Genomic DNA, 16,670 nt, shown 5'->3' on the forward strand with positions numbered 1-16,670 from the left:
GGAAATTGATGGGAAGACTGAGATAAGGGTCTTCTGGAAAGGGCAGGTATATCTGGGTTGTGATCAAAATTTCTGGAAGAAAAACTTATGGTAAGGATATCATCAATTGTTGAAATTCTTCTTTTTATTATTATATATACATTCATTTCAACAATGGTTATATGTGTACTTCCACTGGTCAGAGTATTGTGGTTGTTATCAAGGCTAGACTCAACACCATCTAGGACATTTTGGGCCTTGTCATAGAAACTATCTCTCTCCCTTTTTGCCTTTTCATCTGAAACTGAAGTCATTGCAGAGATTTAGTTTGGTGAGAGTGAAAGTTTTATTCCAGAAGTTCTGAAGCACTCAATTGAGACAGATCAGACAGCATGTTGGACATCTCAAACCCCAGGAAGCTGCTAATACTTCAGGGATTAAAACAAGGAAGCAGGTTGCAAAACCTATTTTTATTACTTGAGTTTTTAACTCAGGAAGGAGGATGCAGGTGAAGAATTTCAGGGCAGGATGGTCCCCAGATGCTCACCCTTTCAGACTCTGGTCAACATATTTTTTTGACCAACACTCAAGAGGAATAAAGATGTGGCAATTTTCCCTCCCTATCTCTAGGGAACAAGGTGAATAATATCCAGAAGGCAAAAATATCCAATAAATATACCTAATTCGGCTATCTTTTTTCTTTAACCTAGACAACGGCTTGTGTCATGTCTACTAGGATTTTCCAAATGCAAGGGTCTGTTCAAAATAGAACAGTTTAAAAGATTATTAGAAAAGCAAAATCTTTAAATAGAAAAAGTGTCTGTAAATTCATGAAAAAGACCCCCAATTGTTTAGATTTCTCTACTCTTTAACACTTTATGGATTTTAGAATTTGGCCATGGGTTTTGGAACACAGCAGATATTTTTCTTTAGATTATTTGTGATCCTGATTTTTCAGTTTTCTTTTTCTGAATTTCAGATGGGGAAGCATCCTTGTCACTTAAAAAGACATTACAACCCCACATATAGAAAGGAAGGAGACATAGTTTTAGGGGCCTTCCTTTCCCTGTTTCACAAGATGGACTTTCACAGTAACCAACTTTTTTCAGATTTTCTCCAGTCTGGATGAAGGGAAATTCACAGTAAGTTGTTTTTTCTGTATTATTTTTCTCATTGGTGAAATGTAGTAATCAATATTCCTGACTGACTGGTCCTGTGGGTAGAATTGTGTCTTACCTGGCCTCACAGTTTTAGGTAAGGAAAAGAGTTGAGTTTGAATGGTAAAAGGAAAATAGTATTCAGGAAGCTCGTAAAAATCATAGACCTTTCCACTGTGTATTGTGCAGCAAGCATACAGATAAAAAGTACATATCTTTATACACTATGCAGCAAAATAGTGAGGAATTTATCATCATGGATATAAGAAACTCATTGAGGTCAATGATTAGGGAGACACAGAAGGAAGTGAATACACTCAATGTTGAGATCAAGTAGCAAAATTAAGATCCCCAAGACACCTTTTTTGGAGAAAAGGTTATCCTCTGTTTGGTTGAAGTTTGTCTTGGGGTAGTCTCTGAATCTTATATAATAAACTGGAAAAATAATTTATCACTAACATATTAAGGTACGAGAAAAGAGAACTAATTCTGAATTCTACAAGCACTCTAAAGTTTTGTCCAACCAATAGCTTCAAGGCTTATCTGCCTAAAAGAGATTTTGCAGTGAAAAAGTACAAAATGTATATCTTTCCCTATAAACTTTTATGGCCTTTAGGACAACTTAATGAAAGCGATTTCTTATTGGAATTTTATCATTATAACATGATAGCAAAATATAAATAAAATACCAAACAATATTAAGTTTTAAATGACCACAAGTACCATGCATTTAGATGCCTGAAAAAAGTCAATTGTACTGAATTTCACCACTTCTATTGCCAGGAAATATAAACAACTGGGCCATTCCACTCCATTGAACTATCTAACCACCATGTGCAGGTCAGTAGGAATGGATTAAGAAAAATGATCTTGGCCTCACAAACTGGTCAATTAAGAATATGGCAAAGTAGGCACTATTTCAGATTATTATTTGTGTCAATAGTTTTTCTTCAGAATAATAAGATTGCTGTTTGGGAACATTTAGAGATTGAGTATATATAAAATCCTTTCACTTGTCTTTATTAACACAAATCTTTTTACTCTGATTTCTCTATTTTTTGTTATTCTTCTTTCTCAAAATTTGATGTTTTTTTTTCCTTTAATTTTAGGAGAGAAGATAGTCATTTAATCTGAATTTAGAATCGCCATTGGGAGGTTGTCACAATGTCCTCCAAGAAAATGGCATTGTGCTGTTTTCTAGGATATACCAAACCTGAGTCGTGAAAAGTTCACAATATTTCTTATTCCTCCTGCATGCATTATCTAGTCAGCATGTCTAGTTTTGCTAAGATATGAGTATGCAAAATCTCTCAATTATTTTGCTTATTCTCATTTAACTCTTCTCCATTACATATGATAAAATATTATGGCTCCTCATATTCTTCCTTCAAAAATCTACTTCTTGGGGCAGCAGGGTAGCTCAGTGGAATGAAAGTCAGGCCTAGAGACAGGAGGTCCTAGGTTCAAACCCGGCCTCAGCCACTTCCCAGCTGTGTGACCCTGGGCAAGTCACTTGACCCCCATTGCCCACCCTTACCAATCTTCCACCTATGAGGCAATATACCGAAGTACAAGGGTTTAAATTTTTTTTTAAAAAAATCTACTTCTTTTTATTCCTTCTCTTGGTTAGACATGCTTGATGATTGTCTTCTTTTTTGACAGAATTCCTTCATCTTTTCTTTATTCTGAACATATAGCTCTGAATATGGAGAAAATATTTCAGCAATCTCATTGGGTTTTGTTATGACAAAAGTATATGTTAAAACTAATAACCATCAGGATTTTCTTTTTTAAAATCTTTAAAAAATTAGTTACTGATCACTCTTCTTTATATTATGGGAAGGACCCCATCTTTTCAATCACTATGTCCTCTAAATTCAATAACTCAAGTCCCATCTTTTCTAAAGATTTGGTGAAGTACAAGAGTGTGATATATCCTAGTTTTAGAAGGCTCAGAGCTAGAAGGCTTTAATAAAAGAATGAATGTAAATTCAGGTCAATGGACAGTTTTGGAAGATGTGATGATGGCAAAGGAATCCAGTAAGAAGGGCCTTGGCTGTGTTATATGCATTCTTTATTTTGTTTTCAAAATAAGCAACACCAGAATACTATATACCTGACATCATTACAATAAGAAAAATGTATTGGATGAATTTAGTAAAAAATGAAATGATTGGAAGAGAAGAATTTTCTTATAGTACAAAGAATATGAGGTTCTCTCAGTATATAGTTTTAATCAGATTACTTTTGGTGAATTGTGTTATTTTCTGGTCCCAGCATTGTTGAAAAATTGACAGAAGATTGAAGAGGATGTGGAAATCTAGGGGAAATGTGCTAAATGTCATCATTTACCAAAGACAGTTAATCTGGACAACTCACTTCTTTATTGGGAAGAGGGGTTTTGAATTAAGTTAATAAATTGGTAAACTGATTTAAATTCATCAACATATATATTTAGGATTCTTGGAAGGAACTACCTCCTAATGGTGAAAATGATGTAAATATTAAATGAATTCCTTTTAGAGATTCTGGAGTCCCAAACCTTAAAAGAAAGCAGAGACCTTAGGTGTCTTGGAAAGATTTGTTTTTAGTAAGAATGTTTGGGTCTTCATAAAGTGGCTGGAATAATGTTTAATGACATGTCTTTGTGACAATAGTATTCCTTGGCAACGGTTACAAAGGAACATCAATGGCTGATTATGGCCAAATGATTAAAACTAAGTTATAGCTATCTGTTGAAGTTCTAGAGCTTTTCAGGCTCTGACTCAAAACTACTTTACCTTTGAATGTTTATTGCACAACAGTCCTTTTCAAATTATTCACATGGAGTCTAAACGGATTTACTTGCTGTCTTTCATACATGAAATCACAACTCTTTCATGGTATCATAAGACAGGATTTCTGAAAGATGCTCTCATGTCTACTCTGACTCTCAAAATACTTTTTTTCCTTTAAAGCTGATCATGTGTACTACTTACTATGAGGATTTTACTTGGATTCTTCAAGTTATTGTAACACAATTCCTGAAATTTCTTTGTAAGCTTTTATTGTGTATCACTTTTATTGCATGTAGGTAAGTTATTTCCTAGGAATCAAATATAAGGAAAAATGCACATTATTGTTTAATTTTTATATTTAGATTTCTAGGTCCAAGAATGATTTTTGGCACAGAAAACGTATTTTGCAAATAAATATGTAAATAATACATGATGGAGAAAATCAGAGGAAGGGACATGTGGCTAGTCTTTTCCACTATGGAATTTCTGTGATAGCATGACTTCTCAAACAGCACCAATCACTTATTTAAGTATTGTCACACACTTACCCCAGATTATTCCTGGTAACTATTGCTTCTCCTTCTACTCAGGTACTACTAAAAAATTGAGAGTATCACAAAAACTTACAGACTGATTTCTTTGTAAAATTTATTAGTGTATTGCTACATACTGCTATGGCTGATTGCTTTTTCTGCTTTCCACAATAGCTATTCCACATCTTCCCTTTCATTTTCAAACTTCCAATATCTCATTATTCTCCTATACTTCACCTGTGGTCATTGCCTTAAAATATAGAGTAAACAGAAGCCATTATGTTTATTTCCTAATCATTCCACTCCTTTGCCAACATATTATTCTCACAGTTGTCTATCCTTTCTTCATTGATTCCAGTGTTTGATGAAGAGGTGTATCAACTCTCTTGCACACTCATAATTTCAGTCAGTGTATCAACTTTTCCACTTACATCTATTTTTTCCTTCAATCAGTGACTGCGCTTTAAGTTTCAGTGATGTTTTACATATAGTTTTCGAAAAATTCTGCTAATGACCCATATTTTAACCATTATGATACCCTGCCATTCCTGTGCCTGCCAAGTTGTGCCTAATTCTTACTTTATCCTTGTCACATTAGGGTCATGCTCAAACATTATCAACATTTTCTCACTGTCCAATTTGCTGTGGATGAGATCAACAAGGACCCCCATTTGCTGCCCAACATAACTCTGGGATACCACTTGCTCAATAACTTTCATCAAATTCAGCTGGCTGTGGAGAGCTCTTTGATATGGTTGTCAGGGAAGGGTCCAACCATCCCTAACTATAGCTGTGACAGGCAGCATAAACCAATGTTTGTCATTGGAGGGATGTCAAGCACACTCTCTATGGCCATAGCCACTGTGTTAGGAGTATATAAAGTCCCACAGGTAAGTGAGGCAATACTGTTGCCCATTTTCTACTCATATGCTCTATATGCTTATAATACCCAATCCCAATACTTTATATAATCTGTACTGGCACCAGTGAGCCAATTCACATTCATTAAGAAACCCTAGGCACAGATTTGAAAGAAATAAAAAAAAATTAGGAAAAAAAAGCCCTTCCATGAAGAAACTCACTCTCTTCTTTAAATGAGGTGATGCTATATCGAATTATTTGTTTTGAGTGATGATTTTGAATCAAATAAATTTCATCCCAAGCAATAGTCTTATCCTCTCAGTTTACCTTATGCAATGCAAGGTGGCTAACAGAAACTTTTTGCTTCTGCAATTTCTAACGGTCACAAAACGTCAGTTAAACATCTTAGAATGTTCAGAAAGTCAGTTGGAACTTAAAGCTATAAATAGAGGGGAAGTTCCAACTGATGGGGCTTTTGTCTTCTGGCTTCCACTGTGGCTGGAGGCTTTTGCTTTGACTTTTCGGCTTTAGCCTAATTGCTTCGGCCTTGGCCTGTGCTTATTTTGTTTTGGGGAAATTTCCATTTATCTCATTTCTATGGACCTCTCCCTGATCTCCCGTCTCCATCCCTCCCCTTCCCTGATTTTCCTTTTGGGTTCTGGTTGGAAGGGAAGGTTTGATGATTGAACATTGTGGGTTTTAGTTTCTTTAGATAATTGGAGTGTCCTCAAATAAGTTATCCCTGGGTTTGGTAAAGACTTTATTTAAAAGGCAGTCAAATCTTCCTGGCTGGGATAGCCGGTTTTTCTCTCTGTCTAAACCTCTCCGTGACCCATCTCCACCCTCACCCCTCTCCTTAGCAGCAATTAGAAAACCCTGAACCCCTCTGCCCTTCTGACTGACCCTGGTATTAATAAATCCCCTTGTTACCTATTCAAACCCTCTAGTGAATCATTGTGTCAAAAATTAAGACAAGGGCTCAAGGGGAAGGGATCATTTTCTTTTATTTCTTGAAAGAACTGGGGGCATCCATCTTGGCAGGAAGTACCTACATCAAGACTTCCTCCAGCCATCAGTTTCACTGGCAGGGAGGGGCCCTCTCGACCCCTCCCTCAAGAGACTTTGAAACTAACAAGAGAAACCCTCCAGTCAAGCCTAAACATTTCTTACTGGCCCTTGTTTCCTCCCTGTATCCTCTGTCTCAAGCCTCTGGGAATAAACCTGTTTGAGCTGCCTGTCCTACATACACTATTTCCCTTATCTCCTATATACCTTACCTTACCTTCTTTCCTGCTCCAATCACCTTATAATCCCTTATTCCCTTTTATCCTTCCTCACACCCATCTACTCAGTTTATTTACTTTTTCTTTTTTGATAACACTTATTATATTTGAGTAAAACTCTGAGGAATTTAGAGAGTATTTTTTTTCCTCTTATAAGAGAAAATTGCCAGTGCCAGGAATAAGCTCCTATTCATTGTGATATTAATTTGTAAATTTATCCTACATATATGAAGCATTTGTCCATCCCTTCAGTACTCTGTCCTAACAATTACTATCCAATTTTGTGTTTACAGAGATCTTTAAATGTCAGCTGAGGATTTATTCCCTTCTTTAATTTGGGCCTTATTTGTAAAATATGTAATATATTCTTTAGACATAAATTGTTTATTCAATTGAACTTATTTTGGAAAATAAATATCAAATGCCTGATGTGCATTTTCTAATTGGATCCTCAAAGAATTTTATGATGAAGAAGGAAAAAATCCTCTGAGTGGTCTGGATATAGAGTCATTAGGACAATGAAGCAGAATTAAGAGCTGGTTAAAAGCCAAATCGTAATGCCACTTACTTGCTTTTCCAAACCTATCCCTCCATAGACAAGGAATATGGGTGTTTGCATTAGAAAAGTAAGAAATTATATATTTCAGGAAATTCCCTGATGTTTCTCTCCCACAACTTACTTATAATGTCATTGTTTCTTTACATTATCCTTCGGTAGTATCACAGATTTATTCTTCAGAAATCATGATGATCTATCATTCCTTTTTTTTTAGTAGTTTCCTTTCAGGAGTGTAGAAAAATCAGCATTTATTTCAATAGTCACGATCACTGAAATCCATGAATAATTACCCAAATATGAATCAATATAATTCCATTCAAACCACAATGATTATGTAATGTCATGTGATCTCCGTAGTACAAACAAGTAAAGATCAAGAAAATATAATCACAAAAAATAAAAATATTATCATTTATGTAAATTTTTATCATTTTTTAGGTCACAAAATGGGTATACTAATTATGTTATACTAGTAAAATACTTTTGTACTTCTTTTTACAAAAGCTACTGTTGGAGAGCCTTTCATGGCCTTTGGAATAAATCGTCCTCATCAGCCCATTATGATGGAGCAGTTTTTCATTTATTGTGGCAGGCATATCCTATCTGAGTAATTGGATTGGGAATGGACAGTTACCCTCAACCTAGTTTAGACTATCTACAAATAAGGTTTACTATTATGTGTCCACATTGTATGCTAGAGCTCCTAAGAGCCACAGGTGAGTATAGATAGACACTAAAGAGGTATTGAGTTTTCAGAGGGGACTAGCAACTCATATGAAGGCTTATTTTGATATTCATGTATATATTCGATTGGGGACTTTTATGGTCTTAGTAATTATTAACACAAGGACTTTTAGGTCCTTCTTGTTATCCTGACATGAATAAAATCCTTGACATATAAAGCTGGATAAAAGAATATTTGATTTATGAGGCTAAAAAGAGATGAGATCAATTAGTTCAAACATTAATCTTTGAAGTTCATTCAAGAGACAAAGAGTCTCTTCTGTTTACATCACTATGAAAGAATTTGGAGCAATGAGTCCATGTTCCAAAGGAGCTGTTTTTTTTAAATAATAAATGTAAGAAAAGTGGTGCTAATAGAAAGAATTGTCTAAAAATAAAATAGTGTTTTCAGAGATGATATTTCTTCATCAAAAAGTTTCAAACAGAGAATGGGCAATTGTTTAAGGAGACATGGGAGAAAGGATTATTGATTCAGTACATATTATGTACCTTTCAAAATGTCTCTTTGCTAAATTCCGTAATTTTGTGACCTGAAATCCAGCTACAAAATTGTCATCTCTGAAATCAATTGTATCCATTATCTATACAATCAAATTAACAAGAATTTATCAATACCTTCTATGTATAAAACTCTGATAATTACTTAAGAATAACTTTAAAGAGGACTCTGAAATTCCTATATATCAACATTGCAGTTATTTCTTCTTTATATTCACGTAGCTCAGCTATGGCTCATTTGACCTTCTCCTGTCTGATGAGGTCCAGTATCCATATGTTTATCAAATGGGCAATCCACTCTGCACTTGGCAGCAGTCCAACTGATGCTACATTTTGGCTGGACTTGGATGGGGCTGGTTATTTCAGATGACATGACAGGGGAACAATTCTTCAAGAATCTGAAAGAGGAGATGACCTGGAATCATATGTGTCTGGCTTTTACAGAACGAGTTGCTCAAAACTTTAAAAGTAATGATGACTACATTAAACTCTTGTCTAAGATCCTTGAGTCCTCACCCAATGTGATTTTTATCTATGGAAATACAGACTCCCTTAAAGAACTTTCTTATTTATTGAATTATAATGCATTGTATGGAAAGATGATGGTCACCAGTGCTTCCTGGGATTTTACTGCAGAATCTAAACATAGAAAGATGGATAATTTTCATGGTACATTGATATTTTCTCATTTTGAGAAGCCGATTCCTGGTTTCACATATTTCCTGAACAGTCTGCATCCCCGTGCCAACCCTGAGGACATTTTCCTAAAGTCTTTCTGGGAGGTGGCCTTTAAATGTCTGCTTTCAGAAACAAGTCCTGTAGATATGGTGCATCAACCATGCAATGAAAACTTAACCTTTGCACAGGTATTGCCTCTTTATTTGGACCAGATCATAATCGGAAAGAGCTCTAATATCTACAATGGAGTTTATTTATTTGCTCAAGCTCTCCACCATATGCTTCAGACTGAGGCAAAAGATCTATCTGAACTTGCAGCAAACCCACTTATTGCTTGGAAGGTAACATTTCTCTTGCACTGTTGTGGGCACTATGTGCAGAGTGCCAGGGTTCCACCTTTGAGGGAGGAAGTAGAGAGAGAGGGAAAAAGATAGAGATAGATACATTATAGAGATAACAAAGGAAGGACCAGATGGGAAGGCCTGGTCTCTATGACATTCCTTTATTGTGACAACAAGGAAGACTTTTATAGAGAGTAAAATGCTAAACAGTACATCATTTCTGGGGAGGGGGGTGTTGCTTTCCCACAGCATACTGTCTATGCAATGACTTCACACAAGAAAGTTACCAGGGTTGCTTTTACAAATATAAGCAAATTGAGAAAGAGTGACAGTTGATCTATTCTGTGTAACTTAGGGAAAGGAAGGTTTGGTTCTTACAGTCATGATATTAGAAAGATTTCTTTTCTCTTCAGAGTAAGGAAGGACTCAAGGTTTGATGATGATCATACTGTGGAAGGAATTCTTTCTTATCTAATATTCAGCCTAGAGAACAACTGTGCTGTAAGCCGAGACTGGCCTTGCCAAGAGTCTCAGGCAAAATCATAAGCCTGTCTTTTCTGTCCATTTTTCCTCACTGGGTATAATTTGTCATAGGTCTCTCCACTACACCATTGGAGTTAGCACAGGCTACTTACATCATTCTTTTTTTTTTTTTAATTTTATCTTTGTTTTATTTTAATAACAAATTTCTACATAAGTTTTCCAAAGTTAGATGATTCTTTTTATCTCCCTCCTTTCTTCCCTGCCCACAAAAGGAGTTGATCATTAATCTCTCCAGTATTGCCTAGTATATTTTTATTATGAATTCTTTGGAATTGTCTTGGATCATGATATTGATCAAAGAAGTCAAGTCTTTCACAATTGATCGTCACAGTTACAGTGTTGTTACTGTGCACAATGATGTTTTCTGATCATTCTTGCTTTACTTTTTTTATCACTTCATAAAACCTTTGCCAAATTTTTCTTAAATCAATCCCAGTGTTATTTCCCTTAGCACAATAGTACTCCTTCACAAATATATGCTACAACTTATTCATTCACTTTCCAATTGATGAACATTCCCTCAACTTGCAATTCTTTATCACCAGGAAAATAACAGCTATAAATATTTTTGTAAACATAAGACCTGTTCCATTTTCTTTGATATCTTTTGCACATAGTTCTAGTATTGTTATTGCTGGGTCAGTGTTACCTATAATTTACATCCTTCAGGGCATAGTTTCAAATTATTTTCTGTGAAGTGATGGGAAATATTCACTACTCCACAAATAGAATATTTTTTCTCTCATAATCTTCAGTATTTGTCATTTTGGATGTTTAAGTTGGTATACCCAAGTTCTTTCAATATCCATTTTTCTAATTTATACTAATAGAGAATTTTTTTCCATATGACTGCATTTAGCTTTTAATTCTTCTTCTGAAAATGGCCAGTTTGTATATTCTGACCATTTATGAATTGAAGAATGTCTTTTAATTTTATGTTTGTCTCAGTTGTAGACTAAGTATGTATTTCAAAATTGAAATCTTTAGGGGGCTTCTGGGTGGTTCACTGGATTGAGAGCCAAGTCTAGAAACAATAGGTCCCAGGTTCAAATCTGGTTTCAGTCACATCCTAGCTGTGCGACCCTGGGCAAAAACCTTGACTCCCATTGCCTAGCACTTACCACTCTTCTGCCTTGGAACCATACACAGAATTGATTTTAAGATGGAAGGCAAGTGTTTAAAAAGACAGTGGTGTCTTTAATAGAAAATCAAGCAGTTAATTTTTTTATATTGCTTGGTACCCTTTTGCATAATTTAATTTCCCTAATTATCTCTTTTAATTAGGATTCTTTTGGTTTTTGTTTTGTAAGAGATCTTGATTGTACCACTTTCTTTTTCATCTCAGCAAAATAGTATACATTCATTACCAGCCCTTATTTTAATTCTAGATCTTTTCATATCCAGTGTTTTTCTTGCATACAATAAGGAGTTTGATTTTGATTTCTTATACCTTCTGCTCTGATTCCATTTATAAATGAGTTCATCTTATTTGCACTCATATTTATGATTACTACCTCTGCTTTTTTTTCTCCATTCTATTTTCTTATTCATTCTTCCTATTCTTTTTTTGTCCTGTCCTCTCTTTAGAATTCTATTTTCTGGGGGCAGCTGGTTAGCTCAGTGTATTGAGAGCCAGGACTAGAGACAGGAGGTCTTAGGTTCAAATCTGGCCTCAGACACTTCCCAGTTGGGTGACCCTGGGCAAGTCACTTGACCCCCATTGCCCACCCTTACCACTCTTCCACCTACAAGCCAATACACAGAAGTTAAGGGTTTAAAAATGTAAAAAAAATTCTATTTTCTGTTCATTTATCATAGTTTTTTCCCCTTTTATCTACTTCCCTAATACTTATCTGAGATTCAATAATTCCTCTCTACTTTAATTTTACTTTCCACTACAAAATTTTTTGTGGGTGTCTCTTCTATATAAAATAATTTCTCTATTTGTCCCCTTACTTTCTGCCAAAATGATCATCTTGGTATTCTTAAAAACAGTGTTTCTCAAATCTCCCTTAACTTCTTTTATTGTTTCATTTTTTAAATAATCAGTCATAATGTAAAAAGCTTTTTCCATTTCTTTTCCACTGTAATTATTTTCCTTTATTTTGTTTCAATGAACTCTTTGCAATTGTTTACTCTTTTCATTATTTATATTTCCTTTTTCTTCTTTATCTTGAATTTCAGCAGTATGAATTCAAAATGGTCCTTTAATCCTAACATAATTTTATCAAATATTATATAGATCATGGATAGGCCTTTTTCCAAATAAAAAGTCTTCTACTAGGTGAAAATTATAAGTTGTCTATGAGTACAGATTTTACAAAAGAACCTGGAGTGCCAGATATCAGAGGTATTTGAAAGAAATTCATGATTTGCTGGAGGAAATTTAAAATTACTTTTGAGGTCTGTTCATTATCTAGAACATATCTAGAACATTACTCTTAAGTCACCTATGACTTGCTAGGGAAAAAAGAGAAATAGAGTGTAGGGTGCTAGGTAAAGTTTAGTAAGAAGAATTTTACAAAAAGAGAATGACAGCTTTTGTAATCTTCAAACATTTTTTTTCATTATCAAGTCTTAGGAGAGTGAATGAACCCTTCTTTCTCCAAGGATTAACAAACTTCTGCCCTGGCCATTAGCTCCACACTTCCTGAAGTGTGCTAATCCTGTCAATGGAATCAAAAATGAGTTATGTGGGGATGGAACCTTGATGACTGCTGAGACATATGATATCCTAAATTTTAAATCATTTCCTGATCATTTTTGGACAGAGGTGAAAGTTGGAGAAGTGACTCCTCATAAAAAAGAGTTAAGCATTAGTGAAGAGGACATAGATTGGCCAGAAGATTTTCCTCAGGTAAGAGGCTGGTGAAGGACACTGCTGTCTCTTCATTGGACTTAAGAACTTCCCTGAATACATTGGGAATGACGAAGACAGTTCTGAAGCATCAACTTTTCTCTTTTGTTCTCATTAGGCAGAACCTTGAATTCTCCGATTTCCTTTTCTTAATACTCTTTTCAAAAATATTTCCAATAAAGTTATATAATTTTTTTAATTCATTCTTATGAAGAAAATCTTTAAATGTCTCATTCAAAGAGGGCAAGGTTGAGAAACAAGAGAAGGAGGGAGAGTGGAAATCTTTTTACCCTCAAAAGAGACCTATGACACCAAAGGGTAGCTGATATAGGAAATCCTGCAACTACAGAAATATTTTATAATGAATTTGTTTTCCCCAAAATGTCCATGACTGCTTCTTAGTAGATCTTAACTAAAATGTGCTTGCATAATGGGAAGAGTGTCTGGAGTCAGGGAGAATCCTTTTCTCCAGTTCAATTGTGACTTCAAAAGCTTACTAGTTCTATGACTCTGGGGATGTCACTCAATCCTTTTCCTTCAGTTTTCTAATGTTTGTAAAATCTGTTGGAGAAGGAAATGATAAACCACTCCGGCATCTTTGCCAAAAAAATGAGTAGAATTTTGAAAAGTTTGACACAAACGTAAAATGACTGATCAAAAATTAGAATCTTGTGGGTATTTCATCTTCTGATATAGAATTATATGTAGATTCAATTGTATTTATCTTTGGAAAATCATAAATCCCACCTTTTATGAATCAGCAGACATAACTTCAAATGTCAGCCTAAGAAAGATCAACCAATTCAATCAACTTAAATTGATTCTCATAATCAAGCAGATCAAATGAAACTGAAGTATTTAATCAGTTCATTTTATTATAAACTCTCTAAAATTATGACTCCCTGAAAAATTCAGGATTCCTTATTGAAATTACAAAGAATAGAACTCTTTTAGTGAACAAAAATTTCCAGATCTATTTATCATCTCTGATAAGGACAGCTTAGTTTATAAGAAGTATAGAACATAGAAGATCTTTTAGCTCATGCTTACAGCTCTTTCTGGCAGCATGGAGTTTATTATATGTACTTCAAGAGTGACTTCACCCAAAAGAAACCCCTGAAACTTCGTGTTTGTGCAGAAGTTACAAATTATGTCATATCAAAACACAAAGATTCTCAATGGCTTCCAAACAGAATAAGGCCAAGGCTAACTTTTGACTGGGTTCTTATCAGTTTATTCTATTAAATCTGGGCAAAGTGCTCCTGCTAAGGTTCAGCCTTGACTTTATCAAGTAGCTGCATTCCTGACCAAAGGAGAAGAATGTTAACCTCTTGACTATTGGTTTGCTAGGAGCTTAAAGCTTTTCAATAAGGTCACAGTACTTTTCAACAAGAAATGCTGTGGATCACAAAAGGAGTCAAAAGAGGAGTCTCAGATTTTTATCAATTTAAGACTGTTTCTCTTATTGGCTTGACATATAAAAGTATAAAGAAATATTTTCCTTCAGTGATCAGTGAATTACTTCAACATTTCTTGTACAAATTGAACTGCACTTTAGAGATATACTGTCATATATTTGGTTGAAAATTTGCCATCAACCCATTAGCATTTTTTAAAATGGAGGAGATTCTGTCCATATTCATGTCTTTAGGAAAACATGATATGCAGGAGAATATGAAAAACTTGGAGAAAATCTCCATCCAGAAATGTATCATTCTTGAACTTCCAAACTTCAAATATGTTATTCTAAATGTTTGCTATTGAAGAAGCCTCAAATCACCATTTCTTCAGTAAATCTACCTTTTAGAATTATTCTTACACTGCTCTTTTTTCTCTTCCTTTAATGGAAACTCAGATTCCAAGTTCTACATGCAGTGTGGCCTGTGGCCATGGCTTTAGGAAGCAATCTCTTAAAGGCCAGCCCATCTGCTGCTTTGACTGTATCCTATGCCCTGATGGAAAGATTTCCAATAAAACAGGTGAGTACCTAAAGAGAAAGAGTTCTCCCAAATGATAGACATTGGATTTCTTTCCTTTTATTTGATTTTAATTTTGTGACTTAATCTGATCATTTTTTTCTTATAATAAAATGGAAATATTTTTGCTATATGGTGGACCTAAGAATATTTACTTCAAATAGCAAAATTCAATTCACCACATTTTGGACCCTAACAATTTTATTCTCATATTTTCCTCATAATTACACTTCATTTGTTCTTCACTTATCAATTAAAACTAACATCATTCTGAGGTTTAAGAATACAAGTGAATACATTATAGCAGATTTATAATAATGTACTGACATTATATCTATAAAATGTCCTATACATTTAAAAGCTTTTTGTAAGTTATATAGCAAACTGATTTTAAAATTAAAACTTAGCATTTATTATAGAAAATATTTTCTTTTAAATTATTTCATGAAACATTTAATAGTGTTCAGATATGTATTGGTATTATCTTATTGTTAAAAAAAGATCAATTCCTATTCTAATAGCATCCAATTTAAAATATTTTAACTGTAATTATGAAACAAAGATTTCTTAAATTTCACAAGTATATGACAGATTAGAAATAAAGTATTAATGCATTATATAATTTATTTAAAATGAAATACAAAGAACAGAGACAAAAACAATTCCTTACTTTCCTGATAAGTATTTTGCTTTTAAAATAGAGATGGATTAAAGAATTACTTAATATTTGTTACTTATGTACACACACTTTGGTTCATACCAGTCAATTCATCTTTCCCCTACCTCTGCCATTTACAGTGCATAGGCAGAATACAGTATATAAGACTTAGAACCATCTTTCATGAGGTTGACTTTTCTTATGTTTTTTCTTCCTTGGTTGCTAAGATTGAATAAAATAATGATGGTCTAACATACTAAGGATCTATGACTGCCTCCATTTATTAGTGAGAAAAAAATTAAAAGATTATTAATCTCATGGTACTAATATTCAGATGAAATTGTGATAGTGAGTGTAGAAATTGTAGAAATCGCAAAGGCTGACTGGACATTCTTCTTTCTACTGTCTATTGATTCATTTTACTTATACATTTTTATCCAAAGCCCAATTATAAGAAAGGGCTTGTATCCAATATTTCCAGATCTTGACTAAATTGACATCCACATTCTAATTGAATAATGAATTATTTCTAAACCACCACAGGATTTGGATAAATGCTACTTAATCAAATTTCTTTTCCTATAAGCTTTCTCTTGTATATCTCTAAATTTCACCCTCTACCCAAATCTCATGAGATTAAATAAAATCCAAGTTAATATGTATACAATTTATTAATAGTATATTAAATGCTATTTAATATAGTAAAGAGTTTGATATTGAAGTAAATTTCTAAAAATATAGTAAAGAACTATATATTTATACAAATATAGTAAAATAGTGTAAAGAATTAGATATTTATGTATATTTATGAGAAACACACTTGGTGACAGTAATAGTCCCTGATACTGAAATGATGCTAATGTATACAATAAAAGTATCATCCTGATGAGTGGAAATCATGAAAAAGACAGGTTTGTAATATATACTTAATGACCCTGAGAAAAGTATAGAGCCATTGCCATAGATGAGTGACATAGTTTTCAATTTTAAAAAATTAAAATATTTATGAAAACTATCAGTAACAACTTTAAATGGGAGATGTTTGATTTCCATCAAAAGAATCATGAGTCTAAAAAACTCTGAGGACTTGCAATTGTGAATTTTCTTTAAAAGACAGTTATATAAGATAAAGATTACAGAATAAATTATTCTCTATTTCATTACTATTATGAGAATACAAAGTATATACATACACACATATACACAGACATATATATATATATATA

General features: G+C 33.8%; 1 pseudogene; it reads left to right on the forward strand.

The window, feature by feature from the left end:
- Positions 1 to 877: 877 nt before the first annotated feature.
- LOC123252744 overlaps positions 878 to 16,670 on the forward strand; it is a 22,701-nt pseudogene continuing 6,908 nt past the window's right edge.

This window comes from Gracilinanus agilis, chromosome 6 (genome assembly GCF_016433145.1).
Source record: "Gracilinanus agilis isolate LMUSP501 chromosome 6, AgileGrace, whole genome shotgun sequence".
Classification (NCBI taxonomy): domain Eukaryota; kingdom Metazoa; phylum Chordata; class Mammalia; order Didelphimorphia; family Didelphidae; genus Gracilinanus; species Gracilinanus agilis.